A 10,391-nucleotide genomic window follows, 5' to 3' on the forward strand; every position below is an offset into this window, starting at 1 on the left:
AAAATGAGTAAGCAAGGAAACCAGACAAGGGAGTGGAAAAAACCAGGAACTTAAAGAGTCCAAAGGACAAACAGGACATGGCCAAACAAAAACATGTTCAACAGACATGACATTTTATTTATTATTGGTTAGCTTCAGAATAACAATGTTATTAAAAAGATTAAGAGATTTATTATACTCTGAAAATGTTGGTCTTACTTAAAAATGTACGCATTTAGTTGTATTCAGTGTTAAAAAATATGATATGGCTCTCATGGAAATACATTTTGAAATATTTGGCTTTCATGGTTCTCTCAGCCAAAAAGGTTCCCGACCCCTGTACTGGGCCTTTGCCAAGGGCCACCTTGGGTAACAGTAGTGAAGTGAAGTGAATTATATTTATATAGCGCTTTTTCTCAAGTGACTCAAAGCGCTTTACATAGTGACAGCCAATATCTAAGTTACATTTAAACCAGTGTGGGTGGCACTGGGAGCAGGTGGGTAAAGTGTCTTGCCCAAGGACACAACGGCAGTAACTAGGATGGCACAAGCGGGAATCGAACCTGCAACCCTCAAGTTGCTGGCACGGCCACTCTACCAACCGAGCTATGCCGCCAGTAAAGGGGTTAACCTCCTAGTGCCCCAAGACCCCATAAAGGAGCCTCCACTGCCAGACGCACTTTAACATCATGCTGCCCGTTTGTAGCTGAGATAGGCTCCAGCACTTCCCGCGACCTTGTAAGGGATAAGCGGTAGAAAATGGATGGATGGATGGATGATGTGGAAGGCCATTTTAAATCATGTGGCAGCTGCCTTTAAATGATGTGGCGGGCCAAATTAATTGATGTAGCGGGCCAGATCTGGCCCCCGGGCTTTGGGTTTGACCCCGGTGATAAACGCGGTCCCCGCAAGGCATGCAGCCACTGCCCCTAACGCTACTGCACACATGTAAAATGGGAAGCTTTGCTTTTTGGACTCCGATCTCTGCGTGTTGCCACGTTTGTGTACTGCCAAACATTTAAATACACTGGGATGTTTTTAAGGAAGCAGATGTCGGCATCAAACAGGGCGCCGGCTGGCTAAAGCACGGTTAAATGACATCCAGCAGTCATGGCCATTCTTATGCAACTCCATTCACCACAGCTGGAGGGGATAAACACGATGTATCGCGTGATATCAACACATTTTCTCATTGAAAGTGGCAGTCTGCCCTTCAGAGCACATGCTCGGCCCCGGAACTTCTCCTCTTCACCACATATTGTTTCATGAATTGGAATAGTCTGTGGACTGAGGGCTTGGTGGATCTATCCAAATATCAAAACAGTTGTCTTTTTACAAAAAAAGGAGGTATTTATGGGCAAAAATCCATAGAATTTGAATTGCTACGTTGGGGGTTGCATAGATGGACGTCCGAATGCGGCGTGCAAGTTCAGTTCAGTTTCAGTTTATACATATTATGCATACGATACAATGTAATGCATTACATATTTTTCGTTGTTTCATCACAGCACGTCCGAAAAGGAGCAGGAAGAAGCTGAGCTTGTATAATCCTACCCCTTTTCACACCGTAGCAATTTTATCCCTGTGACAGTCTCTCGCTGTCGTCGCTCGGGTTCAGTGGACCACCCAGGAAGGACATTGCTTTTCAGCACAGGTTTGACTCTTTATTTTTCAATAAAGTTTTTTTCGGCAGCTTGGATCGCTCTTTCAGCTCCTCTCCGCTGCTCGCTCTTTCGGCCGGCCGCGTCGTTGTCTCTCGTGTACTGTTCTCTGTCGCTGCATCTGCTGCGGACACTCCACCTTCTTACTTTATCATTCCTCCTTCTCCCCTTTTATATACTGCGGGGAGATATGTAGATTGATTACTGGTGTGTGAGCAACGCACCTGATCTGGATTGCAGTGGCGTTGCTCCCGGCACGCACCGCCTCTCCGTTCCGCCGCATTCTCCGCCTCCTTGCCGCCATCTTGAGCAGAACTACAGCGTGCCCTTCCCCGCGGACGGCCCGTCGTCTCCGCCTCTCCACAACCCCATTTCCTGGTTTTCTGTAACAGAACAATGAATGTATAATAAATAAAAAAATAAAAAAACATAGTAAGTAAACAAATGTTAAATACGTAAATAATATTTACCTCAAAAGAAAGAAGGGTTCAAGATGTTGATCATAATTGTTCTTCTTTGTACTTTGTGAACACTTGTAGTTGGAACAGTCACTTAAACGGAATCAAATCGGTGCTTTGTTTGGTTTCTTTGGTTAATCCACTCCATAATTTAATTACACACATGAATATGCTAAGGGTTTTAAGTGTTGTTTGGCAGGTAGAGAAATGCAAAACGGTGCTGATGGCACGGAAGGCTACGATAAAACATTAGCCAAAAACAGGAACCAGAAGCGGGTAAAACCAACATAAATTAATAGCCAGGCAGAGGGTGGCGAGAGGCAGGAATAAGTAGCTCTCTGATTAGTGACCGGGAGCAGGTGAGAGTCCCGACCACTAATCAGAGGCAGGTGATAATAATCGGCAACCATGGCAAAAAAGAAACCAACCAGAGTTCTGAAACCGAACTAAATCAAGGACGAAGGAAATACTAAAACTAAGCAAAACATGATCCGGGCAATGGGTCATAATAGTTAACCCCTATGTTTTCCCCAATAAACTCACATATTTTGCCCTTCTTTCCTGGGGCCCTCCTGTTATTATATATTTGCTGTGAATTTTCTATTTAAAAAAGTTTTTCATCATTTTCCCCCTTATCTTTAAAGGAATGATGAAGTATGATGCGAGCCAATAAGTAGTATTTTCAATTTTGTTTTTGTTTGTGTTTTGCACTATTGTCTTTATTTTGCCTAATTGTAAGTAAGCGCCCCGACCACTAATCAGAGGCAGGTGATAATAGTCAGCTACCATGGTAACAAAGAAACCAACCAGTGTGCTGAAACCGAAGTAAATCAATGGATGGCCATGATCATGACATGAATGGCAGTTATAATAGTTAACCCTATGTTTTCCCCAATAAACTCCCATATTTTCTCCTTTTTTTCCTACCGCTCTCCCGTTATAAAATATTTGCTGTAAATTTTTTATTTAAAAAAAAGTTTTTCATCATTTTCCCCTTATCTTTAAAGGAATGATGAGGTATGGTGAGAGCCAATAGCATTTTCAATGTTGTTGTTGTTTGTGTTTTGCACTGTTGTCTTTATTTTGCCTAATTTTAAGTAAGAGTCCCAACCACTAATCAGAGGCTGGTGATTATAATCAGCAGCCCTGGCAAGAAAGAAACCAACCAGGGTGCTGAAACTGAACTAAATCACTAACTAAGGAAATACTAAAACTAAGCAAAACATGATTCAGGCAATGGGTGATAATAGGTAACCCAATGTTTTCCCCAATAAACTCACATATTTTGCCCTTCTTTCCTGGCGCCCTCCCATTATATTATATTTACTGTAAATTTTCTATTTAAAAACTTTTTTATTTCATCATTTCCCCCTTATCTTTAAAGGAACAATGAGGTATGATGAGAGCTAATAGTATTTTTTAATTTTGTTGTGGTTTGTGTTTTGCACTATTGTCTTTATTTTGCCTAATTGTAAGTAAGCGCCCCGACCCCTAATCAGAGGCAGGTGATAATAATCAGCAACCATGGCAACAAAGAAACCAACCAGGGTGCTGAAAGCGAACTAAATCACGAACTAAGGAAATACTAAAACTAAACAAAACATGATCCAGGCAATGGGTCATAATGTCCGTCCTTGGTTGTCAGCAGGCATGGTCTGGAAACAAACTGCTGACACGAGACAACTCGCAAAGCAAGATTACCCGTTGTGTGCCTTTGCACAGATAGAAAAGTACAACTTCAGCACGATTGATGATAACTATAGCAAGGGCCTTTATCTATCTATCTATACATCTATCCATCTATCTATCTATCTATCTATACTGTGGGACATCTTTTAGAGGAAATCTTTTCATGTACTATTTGCACCAAATCTTCTGCAAACATTCCGTGAGAGAAGATCACACGTTAACACATCAAACCTTATCCGCCCACAAAGACGCCTACACTCCTGAAAGATTGCAAGTCAGGACCTGTGGGTTAAAGCAATCTTTGGTTTTGTCATGGACAACCTGTTTTTTTACTATGGTTGACGATATATTAGGTTAGGACAAAACTATGTTGAGCCAGAACACTGCTGCGTAAACATTTTGGCATTGTTGAAAAAGTTGTATTGACACTGGAACAATTTGTTGTGTTTTTAGTGTTTTCCTGCCTTCCCCTTTGTCTGCACCTGTGCTTTTAGTGATTCGTCCTCGGCCAGGAGCGGACCTTGAGGCACACCTGCATGCAATTAGCACACCGGTTTTTAGGCTCGTCACTGTCAGCTTGGCCTCGCCGGTTATTGTCTCCAGTACTCCTGCCGTGCATGCACCTGCTTCACCAGACCGGCTATGTTTTTGCTCCTTTGTCCTGAATTCCCTAACCTCCTGTGTGTTTAAATCTCTTAGTCCCCCTGAAGTAAAAAGGATAACTTTTGTTGGACTCTTGCCCTGCTCAGTGTGCCCTGGCCCTTTCTCCTGCCGACCGCTGAGGAAGCTTTTTTGTCCAGATTTCATGGTGTGCGTTTCTGTCCCATCGCGCTTAGTTATCCCTTTTTGTCTAATTACATTTTTTTATTTTTGTAATTCTTGCACCTGGGGATAGGTTGATTGGCAACACTAAATTGGCCCTAGTGTGTGAATGTGAGTGTGAATGTTGTCTGTCTATCTGTGTTGGCCCTGCGGTGAGGTGGCGACTTGTCCAGGGTGTACCCCGCCTTCCGCCCGATTGTAGCTGAGATAGGCGCCAGCGCCCCCCGCGACCCCAAAAGGGAATAAGCGGTAGGAAATGGATGGATGGATAATTCCACCCTGTCTCCCATCTCTGCATCCCGGGGTCGCCCCCACTTTACCAAGACCTTAACACAATCATTGGTATAGTCCAATGTTAAACTGGAAAATAACACACACACGTTCAAAAAACTATATTTTTTGTGAATATTTTTTTTGTGCAATACGTTTTTTGTTTTTTTTTCAATGCAAATAGTCAAATTTTTTTTTACACTGTTATTCTTTCCATTTGTTTCAGGTTCAGTTGTCTTCTGTGGATTAGTAAAGGCAGATCTTCCTGTTGACTAATCCGAGGAAATGAAAGTGCCCTATTTTGTTTTTATATTCAGTTGTTCAATATATAAAAAAAAACAAAACAATGCCAGGAAATGAAAGTTGCTTATTCTTTTTTTATATTAAGTTGCTCAATAAAAAAACTTTTGACGAAACTTTATAAAGTCATTTATGCACACACACACGCTCATATTTGGGATACAAATATGCATAACTATTGGCGTCTAGACATATATTGGTTCTGTCCAATAATTAAAAAAGAAAAAAAAAAAAGATTAATCCCACCTTAGTGATGATTAATCACATGTTATTAGTCGCTTGCATAATCTAAACTAACTTTAAAAAAGTGCTCAACATTCAGACACAAATGCACTGTTATCATCAGAATGTCACAAAGGAAAATGTTTTAAAAATGCTTCATTTTAAGGCTTGTTTTTTATTTGCTCAAAACTTGGCAACCGTTTATTCCAAGTCCGGTCAGGGCGTATTTTGAAAGGAAATGAAATGAAAGTCTCTTTGACTTATGCAATGACCCGATTACTGATAGTATGACAAGCCGTGCCAACATAACCTTCCGTGGTTAAGATAACGGAGCATGTACAGTCAAAATAAACTGTGTATATTCATGATTAATGCCATATTTTTTGGGGATCAGCAGCATGGCTCAGGTGCTAGAGTGGTTTGCCCCCAATCCTCAGTTCACCTGTGACCGTGTCGAAGATACATAAACCCCCCAGTTGGTCCTGATGCTGTGTCATCAGTAGGTAAATGTGGTAATAAGGTGATACAAGTATCATCAATTAGTCACATGACTTAACGCCACGGTCCTAAAATAATACAAATAAAACATAATATGCAGTATTATTTATATTGGGTTGAAAAAATATTTTTCCTGTGTTTTTATTCTGGTCACAATCATCGCTCATTTATTATGAGAAAGTGAATGGTTTTTAATACAAACCCTGTTTCCATATGAGTTGGGAAATTGTGTTAGATATAAATATAAACGGAATACAATGATTTGCAAATCATTTTCAACCCAAATTCAATTGAATGCGCTACAAAGACAACATATTTGATGTTCAATCTGATAAACTTTTTTTTTTTGTTTCAAATAATCTGTTACGGCTACTCTGTCAATCCAAAAAGGTTTCGAAAACATAAAAATAAAGTTTGCAGAGTAGCCTTGAGGAGGAGGTTTTATGACGCACTAAATTCCTAATAAGCACTCGCGGAGATACTTCCAGATTCAAAATGTTAACTTATTTTCACAAACAAAAAATATTCACCGTGGTTGACTTTCTATATAATAGAAATGAACTTATTTAGTGGTAAACAAACAATATCACTCCTCACTCCTTCAATATGACAGACAGACAAAGGCAGTGCCCAGCTGTGCTGAGGAGGAAGTTGCCCACCAGGAGGAGCGTGAGCAGCTGAAAACAATCAGTCAATCAATCATAGTTCATTTAAAACATCCAATAAATAATCAACAACTTCATTGGCATTATTGAATTAGATTGTCAAAAACAATTAATAAATAAATAATATAAATAGGCTCCAACATAATCATTAAGTTTACAATTTGATGCCAGCAACACGTGACACAGAAGTTGGGAAAGGGGGCAATAAATACTGATAAAGTTGAGGAATGCTCATCAAACACTTATTTAGAACATCCCACAGGTGTGCAGGCTAATTGGGAACAGGTGGGTGCCATAATTGGGTATAAAAGCAGCTTCCATGAAACTCTAAGTAATTCACAAACAAGGATGGGGCGAGGGTCACCACTTTGTAAGCAAATTGTCAAACAGTTTTAGAACAACATTTCTCAACGAACTATTGCAAGGAATTTCGGTATTTTACCATCTACGGTCCGTAAAATCATCAAAAGGTTCAGAGAATCTGGAGAAATCACTGCACGTAAGTGATGATATTACGGACCTTCAATCCCTCAGGCGGTACTGCATCAAAAACCGACATCAGTGTGTAAAGGATATCACCACATGGGCTCAGGAACACTTCATAAAACCACTGTCAGTAACTACAGTTGGTCGCTAGATCTGTAAGTGCAAGTTAAGACTCTACTATGCAAAGCCAAACCCATTTATCAACAAAATCCTGAAACGCCGCCGGCTTCGCTGGGCCCAAGCTAATCTGAAATGGACTGATGTAAAGTGGAAAATTGTTCTGTAGTCTGACGAGTCCACATTTCAAATTATATTTGGAAACAGAGGACGTGGTGTCCTCCAGAACAAACAGGAAAATAACCATTCAGATTGTTATAGGCGCAAAGTTCAAAAGCCAGTATCTGGGATGGTATGGGGGTGTATTAGTGCCCAAAGCATGGGTAACTTACACATCTGTGAAGGCACCATTAATGCTGAAAGGTCCATCCAGGTTTTGGAGCAACATATGTTGTCATCCAAGCAACGTTATCATGGACGCCCCTGTTTATTTTAGCGTGGCTTCATAGTAAAAGAGTGCGGGTACTTTCCTGGCTCGCCTGCAGTCCAGACCTGTCTCCCGTCGAAAATGCGTGGCGCATTATGAAGCGTAAAATACGACAGCGGAGACCCCGGACTGTTGAACGACTGAAGCTCTACATAAAACAAGAATGGGAAAGAATTCCACTTTCAAAGCTTCAACAATTATTTTCCTTTAGTTCCCAATCGTTTGAGTGTTGTTAAAAGAAAAGGTGATGTAACACAGTGGTGAACATGCCCTTTCCCAACTACTTTGGCACGTGTTGCAGCAATGAAATTCTAAGTTAATTATTATTTTTGAGTTTGAGTTTGAACATCGAATATCTTGTCTCTGTAGTGCATTCAACTGAATATGGGTTGAAAAGTATTTGCAAATCATTGTATTCCGTTTATATTTACATCTAACACAATTTCCCAACTCATATGGAAACAGAGTTTGTACAATCAAGGCATACAACAGGGGAGGGATATATAAATATAAATCAAGCGTGCATTCAGCGAAATAAATATTTTTGTACATGTTCATTGAAATATTATACATGCACCTTTATTTGCATTTATTGACATTTGGTTGTTTATTTAACCAAAAACCATCATAAAAATAACCTTGAGAAATGTCAAGCAAAAATCTGCATCAGTACTGGCAAATGCTGGAGTTAAGTCTCTCCCTTTCTTCAAAAACTAGTGATGCCTTTGTTTTTAACTTTAATGGAGGGTCCTTGAACGCATCACTGTTATGGCCAATGAGATGCAAAAGTGAAACTTGCACATAACTTTCTCCTATGTGATCATGGATTCGTTATATTTTTACCTTTAGTCCGTCACTTCATCCTTCTTCCAAAATGCTGGTGCTGTGTGTGAATGCTTTAAAGGTGAACTTTGATGACATTACGATGTCTGTGCTGAGTGAAGAGCTTGAAGTCAGGTCCGCCTGTTCAAATGGAACAAATAATTTTGCACTTTTGATAGGTGATACAGAAGTGTTAGACCAGGGGTCAGCAACCCACCGCTCAAGAGCCGCATGCGACTCTTTAGAGACGCCCTAGTGGCTCCCTGGACCCTTTTCAGAAATGTGTGAAATTAGAAAAAGATGAAGAAAAAATATACCTCTCAAGGCCCAAGCTGTTTGTTTACATGCGTTTTTATATCCCTTTGCTATTTGGGCTTATTAGAATAAAAACTAAGCATCATCTTTTGATATGATGTACTTAGTCCATAAGTAACAAACATATACTTCATGCTAATTCTTATTTTTACACTTTTTCCCCCCAAAATTCCATTGTATGTTATACTCTTCTGAAACCACCAGATGGCAGTATAAGTTTCCACAAAAGCGGCCATAAGACCCCAATTCAGTAGTGTACACAATTTTGGAAATAAGAACTATAAGGGGCTGTCCACGTATGTGGCCACTAAGCCTTTAGATGTTTTAAAATACTTTTTGTAGGAGAACCAACATGACACAAACCTTTCTAATTGTTAGAAATCCCAATGTTTGTATTAAACATACTTCACTGATGAGAGTATTTGACAAGCATGGTTTTGTCCTACCAAATTCAGCGATCCTTGAACTCATCGTAGTTTGTTTAGATATACAACTTTCTCCGATGCTGCCACAAAATGACATGTTTTATGCCACTTCTACTTTGTCCACCAAACAATGTATGCTGTGTGTTAATGCATAAACGTCAGCTTCGTTGATTGTATTGATTTGCTGGAGTGCTTATCAGGCATATTTGGTCAATCCATGACTGCAGGCTAATCGATGCTAACATGCTATTTAGGCGATTGCACCATTATGCCTCTTTTGTAGGTATATTTGAGCTCATTTAATTTCCTTTACTTATGTCTTCTTTATATTGGTATATTTGTATGACATGTTATCTATGTAATGTTGGATGGATTTCTCATAGTTGTTTGTGTGCCATGTTGTTCCAGACCACAGCAAACGTTACCCAGCTTGCAAAGATTGTAATAAATCCATTAGAAGTGTCAGGGGGTGTGGTTGACGGACCCCAAGATACAGAGAAGGCGGGAGGCATTGTGCGGGAAAACAGGATTTAATTTAACACTAAAACAAGAACAAACTAAAGGGTACAAACAAACGGCGCGCACAAGGCGGAGAACAAACTTGGCTATGAACAAAAACTAGCAAAAAGGCTAACTGTGGACTAGAAACAAAAACACTTACTGTGACACGAAGGAACTATGGCATGAGCAGAGTGAACAAGAGTAGACACAGCTTCAACGATAAGTATTAATGACATTGACAGGTAGTGGTGACAACAATGCAGCACTGACTGGAGGGAAAGGCAGCTTTAAATAGTATCTGGTTGATTGACACCAGGTGTGGCCAGGTGCCAATCAGCCACAGCTGGGGAGACACAGCACTCAGGGAGACAAACAGGAAACGGACAAAATAAGAGCGCTGACAGGAAACAAAGACAAACACAGAGGAAAAACTAAAACATGGCCAAACTGTCAGGGACAAGCCTGACAAGAAGAAGACAGCCTGCCCTTTCCTTTAACACGGACACACACATCTATACCTTTGGCCATACTGTGTAGTAGCCTTCATTATAACACTTACATAAGGCTTTTAATTTTTTGCGGCTACAGACAGATTTTTATTTTTTTTGTATTTTTGGTCCAATATGACTCTTTCAACATTTTGGGTTGCCGACTCCTGTGTTAGACTAAACCCGAGTCAGAGGTATTCTGGGAAGTTTTACAAGCATTAATTAAAACAGGTCACAGGTAAATGT

The 10,391-nt window shown here is 40.1% G+C and overlaps 1 long non-coding RNA gene across 1 annotated transcript; it reads right to left on the reverse strand.

Moving 5' to 3' along the window:
* Positions 1-1,547: 1,547 nt before the first annotated feature.
* LOC133544293 (uncharacterized) lies at positions 1,548-10,161 on the reverse strand. Its single transcript, XR_009804622.1, has 4 exons — positions 9,818-10,161; positions 8,438-8,557; positions 1,903-2,023; positions 1,548-1,818 (listed from the first exon to the last, which is right to left on the reverse strand). It is a non-coding gene; the product is annotated as an uncharacterized LOC133544293 (long non-coding RNA).
* Positions 10,162-10,391: the final 230 nt, after the last annotated feature.

This window comes from Nerophis ophidion, linkage group LG27, assembly GCF_033978795.1.
Source record: "Nerophis ophidion isolate RoL-2023_Sa linkage group LG27, RoL_Noph_v1.0, whole genome shotgun sequence".
Classification (NCBI taxonomy): domain Eukaryota; kingdom Metazoa; phylum Chordata; class Actinopteri; order Syngnathiformes; family Syngnathidae; genus Nerophis; species Nerophis ophidion.